Source organism: Mus pahari, chromosome 4 (assembly GCF_900095145.1).
Source record: "Mus pahari chromosome 4, PAHARI_EIJ_v1.1, whole genome shotgun sequence".
In the NCBI taxonomy this organism is placed as follows: Eukaryota; Metazoa; Chordata; class Mammalia; order Rodentia; family Muridae; genus Mus; species Mus pahari.
The window spans coordinates 110868677-110875744 of NC_034593.1; the positions used below are offsets into that span (position 1 = coordinate 110868677).

Sequence of the window (7068 nt, forward strand, 5' to 3'; positions counted from 1 at the left end):
ACCGTTACAGCACGTTTTTTTTTTTGTTTTATTGTCTGTTGTTTGTTTTTGCGTTTGCTTTCTGTTTGATAATTTCTTTAGTGTTACCGTTTTACCTTTTATATGTGGATCTGAAGTCCTCAGGATTTGATTTGGGGTGTGGGGTGGAGTGAGCTTCATGATTCCATGACCTGGTATCATTGACTGAACAGTGTACTGTCCTCCCACCCTACCACAGCAATCTTTGGCATAAACCAAGCCACCAGATAGTGACGAGGTGACTTTATAACTAGGTTTTGATGAACAGTTAGCATGTGTAGGTTCACGAAGCCATCTAGTTCTGCGTGCACGTTCCCCCTCACCCCCAACTTGGCTTTCCCTGCGCACGTGTGAGAATGATTGATTTGCCTGTTCCCGGGCTCGTTCGCTGTGGTTACCTTGGTCTTTGTCCCATCAAAGCCTTTTAAATTGAAAGCCAGCCAGGTGTCTGCAGAGCGGGCGGATCTGCTGCGCAATTAAATAACGCCGGGAAGGGGTAGGAGTGGATTAGGCGAGGCTGTCCGGTTGAGTGAGGTTCAGTAAGGAAGAGGCTGAGCTACACTTGAAGTTTAGCTTCTCGGTGGGGAGATAAGGGGGAGTCAAAACTCTCAAATCCGGGCGGAGGAGAGCCAGACGAGGTCACCGAATGTAAATGTCGCGGGGGTTCGGCTCAGCCCGGCGAATCGGCTGGGCGGGGTGGGGCCGCGAGGCCGCAAATCACCAGTTGAGAGCCAGAGAGCGCGCCGCCGGCTCAGAGCCGAGCCTGCAGCCGCCGGGCCAGGCAGCAGCCGGAGCGGGACAGCCGTGCACACCCGCCAGCCTCACCGGCCACTGGGCGGACGCCCGCGGACCATGAGCCGCCCGAGCTCCGGGAGCAGCTGCGGTGAGGTGAGAGCAGCCCGGCGCTGAACCGCAACCCCGGACCCTGAGCGCGGCGCGGGGAGGTGAGTGTGCCCCGTGCGTTCCTGCTCAGCCTCCTGAGCTCCCTCGGTCGGACCGAGACAGGACTGAGAAGTTCTTTAGAGAAAAGTTAGGCATGGGGAAGAGCGCAGCCCGCGTCTGTTTGTATCTCCGGACCCCCGCAAACTAGACATGGGAGTGGGGGTGGCCAAAGTGTGTGTCGGGGGGGGGGGAGGGTGAGACTTATGCCCTCGGGGGTCCTCGGATCCCGGGACTCTCGGGAGTGGAGCGTGGTGATGTGCCTCGAGCATCCCCACCTACTCTTGGACTCCGGGGCGGAATCTTTCCCGGCGCTTGCTTCTGGACCCCTCCGAACACTCCTGCTACTCCAGTCCCGTTTTGCCCAAGGCCGGTCTAAGCTGGGGAGGCGAGCTGGCCCAGACGCCTCTGCTGGAAGCCCGAGGCTTTCCTCCACTAATCTCTTGGGAAGTTTGCAAAGAAAGTGAAGGAGCCTGCCCAGTAACTGTTGACAACATCTCCCTCCCCTCGCCTTCCCTTTGTTGAGAAAGAATGAATAGTTGGTTGTGTGCTTCCCCCTGAGTCGGAGAGGGGAAGGCAAAAGGAGGGAGGGACGGGTCGCAGCCCATCTTCCCTTTCTCGCTTAGTCTGTGGCCACTTAAAAACTTTAATCAGGTGTAGACTCTCTTTGGAGGGCAGGTGGCAAAGGCAGCGAGCGGGTGATGTGGGGCAGCGCGTCACAGGACTAAGGTTTAACGGTTGTTTGAGGCAAGGTGAAAGGGGGATTAGCCCGAGTCTAGTTTTTCAGTTTTTGTTTTTCCCTACAGCAGTTAGGGATGGAAAGTAGAGCCCGGAGTTCAGAGAGTCTTTTAAACCTTGACTCTTATCTCCCAAGGTTCCAGAACTCTCTATGGCAAGTACGTTATCAAATTCTGTGTCGTCTCCCCCTTCCCCGGGTGGAGGCAAATCCTGAAGGGGGCCTCACTCATCGGGAGGCCCACTGGCTAAGCCGTTTGCCCACCCTCGCGAGTGTGCCAGGAAGCCTCCCAGTATAAAGAAAACAGTTTACCACGCCAAACACCAACTCACTCATAAGAGCTGTTAAAAAGCCTGACATTTCCAAGATGAGTAACCGAGATCTCAGTTCCTATTGATAAAGAAAGAACTGCTTTGTCAGATGGGTACTAATCTTAAGAACCTTGTCCCGTCCGTCCTTCACTGTCTTGCTTGAAATACAATCCATGGAAGAATTATTCATACTTCAATCGGTTGGCTAGACTTCATAAGGTTACTTCAAAAACAAAAGGATACCCTTGGTTCCTAAGGCCAAGCACAAGTTCTAAGTGGATAAGCCAATTTTATCTGTGGAATAGTTCCCTCCACCCTCACTGTCCATCTTTGCAAAGAAGATGAGAGAAGTGCAGATTTGAATTGCAAATTCTCTGGTCTTGGCATTTCCAGTTTGAAATATACAAGTTCTTAAGGCCCTTCCATCAGATTACCATGTGTGAGTGTAACTTGAAAATATCCCATTTCAGAAAACAGAAAACTCGAAGCAAGTGGGGCAGGCGGTCTATCCCCGCCTCCCCTTGCAAGGTCTTCAGGTTTCATAGTATTGTTTTGGTCATCTTTGTTGAGCAAGTGAGTTGGACAGAGGTCATAAACTTTTCAAAGGTTCAGTGGCTAACTAGGAAGGCAGGCAGGCAGGCAGGCAGGCTGCTGGAGTTTGTCATGAGGTTCACTCACACTCAGAGTTCCAGACTCTCAAACTTTCCTATCACTGGATCATCTGACCTTTGTATGTATTTCAGGATCTGGCAGTAGAGGCCGATGGTCAAAGTCTTCGCTGGTGTTTGTTTGAAAGCATGGTTCACTTGTAGCCCATGCCCTTTTGTGTCTTTGTCCTCTGGGCTTGGTGTGCTTATATCTGTTGTAGGTTGAAACATCTCCCTCCTCAGCCTCCCTAGCTTCGAAGGTTCTTTTTTATGTGAACTCCCACTTCAGTGGGGACACAGTAAACAATCTAGGCAGCCTTGGCTCCTGCATGGTTGGAGACGATGATACTATTGCTTGTTGTGCAAGCAAGTCATGAACTTCATGCCTATGATCACATTTAATTTCCACAACCAGGATTGTTGACACCTTTCACGAATGACCCCATTAACTGTCAGAGTGTGCTGTGACTTATCCCAGACCTCATAGCTACTACGCCAGAGGCAGGATAGAGGTTGGGAGCAGTAAATACTGGCTCCAGGACCCTGGTTCTCAGTCATACTTTTTTTTTTTTTTTTTTTTTTTTCAAAGACCAAATGGTACATAGAAGTGTGTAAGGACAAGTGGCCTTGGCACAGGAGCATCTGCAAGAGAAGACTAAAGCTCTGGGCAGTTGCTCTCTCCACTCATTCCCAGGCTTTTGTGCTGGTTGCACTGGAATTCTTCCCCTGGCTGGAGCTGCCTTCAGATCTTCCCTCCCCTGATCCCTTATCTTTCCCCCCTCAGATCTCCTGTCCTCTTAAGCGAAAGACCCTCCCAGACCAGCGTATCATCAAAAAGTTATCTTTTTCTCCAGCCAGCATCTTTATTTATCATGCCACTCTTGTTCTGCTTTGGATTCTTTGGGGGTACTTACAACGTGGGTGTTGCCTGGTTTATTGTCATGTTTATGTGGTTTTGTTGGACTCCATACACCAGGCTTCTTGAGAGCAGAGCCCTATGATAGCTCCATTTTTAGTGCCCTGTAAGCCTGCACAGAAAGTATGTCAAGTGAATGAACATGAATCCTCTGAACTGGGGAAATGAAGTTGGACTACCAGCATTAGAATAAATGCTGAGTAAAAAGAGTATTTAAAAAAATAATTATTTTTTAAATTTTATGTGCATAATGGTGTTTGGCCTGCATATATGTCTGCGTGATGGAACTGGAGTTGGCAGACAGTCATGAGCTGCCATGTAGGTGTTGGTATTTGAATCCAGGACATCTGGAAGAGCAACTAGTGCTCTTAATTACTGAGCCAGCCCTCCAGTCCCCAACATTTACTCTTAATGTAAGCTTCCTCTATAAAAGATTAACCTGGTAAGGTCTAGATCACCTCATCTTGTTTGATTTTGTTTTTTGTTTTGAAGACCTAGTACAGTGTCCACCATATTTGAGGCCTTGCACCATTTGATTCTGTTACCCAGGTTGGCAATTTAAGTGAAAGATGCTTGCTACCCAAGAGAATCCCCCAATGCTGTCTTCTCAATCCTGGGTCAAGACTGGCAGGGCCATAGAGCCTTAAAAATGCTGGTGAGGTGTCCTACCCACAGAGATTCTGATTTTAGCATCTGGGCTGTGGTTTAGTTACATAGTAAATAATCCGAATAGGATTCTTACATACGACCAGGCTGAGCCATGGGTTTCTGTGTCTTCAGAACTTCTCTACTTTGGTCCCGACAGGCTTAAGGCAGCCATGGTGAGAGGTAGGGATACAGTTCATGTTCTTTTGGTGGTTCCTGGTAGTGTGGGAGATACTTTCACATCTGCTAGGCGGTACTACTAAGTGTTCTGACCTCTGCCCTCCGTGTTGGTGACTCCTTCTGGAATCACGTCTCACATAACGGACTCTAACCTCTGTCTACACTGAACTGCCCCCAGGTACCTCACACACAGTTCCAGTTGGTAAGCTTATCTTCCTCCTGCATGGATCCCTTCTGAAACCTCTTGTTGTGTATAGCATCATGCTGTCTTCCCATGGCTATGGCTTCCTTCCTTCCAACTCGGGACCTTGAGCCTCTAATGATTCTACACTCTGTCCTGTCCATCCTTTCTCTTGGCCACTTCCTGAGGTCGAAGTTCTTCATTGTTCTTCAGTTTACTGCCATCTGTCCCAGTGATGCCCCTGGCTTCCTTTTCCAGAATGACCACAGCCACCACCAAGTTACAGACCAGATCCCTCTCCTATAGGCCTTCCCTGGCACTCACCAGACAAGTCCAAACACTTTGGCAGAGCCTCTAGGGCTCCTTGGCCTTGTCTTAAGTTGTTGGTCTTTCAGGAAACATTTCTCAACTTCTCAAGCCACTAGCCATGGCCTGAAATGTGCTCAGTATGGGGGGGATGCTTGCATCCCTTCACAGCTCGCTCTGGTGTTACAGTGTCCTCTTAGAGGGCTTTTCCTGACACATTCAAGATTTATTTGTCTTGCTGGGTGTGGTGGTGCACACCTTTAACCCCTGCACTTGGGAGGCAGAGGCAGGCGGATTTCTGAGTTCGAAGCCAGCCTGGTCTACAAAGTGAGTTCCAGGACATCCAGGGCTATACAGAGAAACCCTGTCTCGAAAAAACCAAAAAAAAAAAAAAAAAAGATTTACTTGTCTCTTGTCTTCTTTCCAATCTCTAGGAGTATTTCTGTCAAAAGTAACTGTTGTCCCTTCCAACATAGGGGTTGGCTGCCATTTATGAGTTCTAGGTTGGAGCGCTCTGCATCTTAGATACTGTGGTACTTAAATGTTTATCAAATTAAAAACAGGAAAAAGAAGACTTTAACAGACTTTGTTATCAGAGAATAAGTTGAGACTCGGGATATGCGAGAGGGCATTTTAGAGTGATCTTAATGAGCGCAATCTCAAACTCAACTTCCAGCTCAAACTTGGATGTGCAGAGAAGACGTTGTCACTTTTGCTCCCCTTGGCTCTTGGAAATAGACTTGATCAACGTGGCCTTTACACATGATGATGTCTTGCATGGTACGGATGGTGTATGCTGTCTCTCTCCCTACCAGTTTGAGATGGTGCAGGCCTGTCAGTGAGGAAGGAGGGCAATGATAGCTTGACTAGAGGCAGTTCACAGCTGTGTGAATGGCTGGTGGTGGGAGTAGGGATGGGAACTGCTAGTTGGTCAGGTAGAGGGCTAGGAAATTTTTATTTTATTTTTTTTAAAAATAACAATGATTAACATTGAGTAAGTGCTGACAGAGTGGCCAGGACAGGGAGGGCCCCTCCTGGGACTCACCACCCTATTTTCTATATCCCTTGTGAGCCAAGCTTTCTATGTAGTCTCACGTACATCAGACAAGCTTCTGAATTATCAAGGCTGGCAAAGAACAGAGGACAGGGTTAGGCCTTTATTCTTGAGTATATTCTATCCAATTCTCAGAACTTGCACATGTCTCTCTGATGCGTGTAGTAGTAGATTTGTGTGGCTTCACATACAAAGTGTGTTTCCCTTGCCAACTCTTTGTCCCACCACCATCTCCGAGAGTTCACAGGGTGGTGGTTAAGCCAAGTCCACCTTGCCTGTGTAAGCCAGCTCTGCAGGGGCGCTATCCCTTCAAGCTCCTTTCCCCTGACCATTGCAATGGATAGGCTGGTGAGTTGAGAAATGGATGCTGTGAGTTTGAGAACGGGCTGTGGACTTCAGCTGTCCCATGGTGATGTGCAGACCCTAGTTGGATGTCATAGGCAATGTAGGGCATCTTCTGGGACGTTAGGTATCCAGAGAATTGTTACAATTTTTTTTTTTAAAAAAACTAGGACTCCTGTTTGATGTGTATGTTGGCCTTGATGGGTCATATATCATATATAACTTGACTTGGGTCAAACTCTAGTTTAGTTTGGAGCTTAAGCATTGTTTGGGACAAATGACTGCCGGCCACCCCTGGGGGCCACAGTTGTTGGGGCTGCTGCTACCTCCCTGGCCATTTTCCTCTTCTGCTGTGTCCCGCCCCTACTTTCTTTCATACCCTTTCCCCCTAACCTTTTTCTTCTTCCCTGACTTTACATGTTCCAGTGGGCATTGCTTACCCCTGCTGCTGGCCGGCAGACTCCAGTCTCCTCTTAGAAATAGTCTACAGGGTGGTTCCATCTGATGGCTTCCTGGTGGAACTGAGCCTGCTGATGCATGGAAGAGAGGGTGACCCCTGACCCTGCCTTGGTTAATTAGAGTACAGCGATTTATTTATAAGCCTCAAGCCTTTGCCAGAAAGGCTGCCCTATCCTTGTGTCTGGCACAGTTTTGGTCTGGCACTGCAGAAATTCCAACAGCTAAAGAATTCCAATCATCTCTGGCCGCTTCATCATTTGCTGGGTGGTGGATCGCTGTAGCAATCTTCCGACAATTTACAGTATTTTTTTTTTTTTTTTTTTTTTTTTTTTTT

General features: G+C 48.4%; 1 protein-coding gene across 1 annotated transcript in view; it reads left to right on the plus strand.

The window, feature by feature from the left end:
• The first annotated feature begins 517 nt into the window (after nt 1–517).
• The window catches only part of Bcar3 (BCAR3 adaptor protein, NSP family member), a 112090-nt gene continuing 105539 nt past the window's right edge, over nt 518–7068 (plus strand). Inside the window, exon 1 of the mRNA XM_021196204.2 lies at nt 518–962. The gene's annotated coding sequence lies outside the window, so the exon portion shown is untranslated. The remainder of the gene's footprint in view (nt 963–7068) is intronic.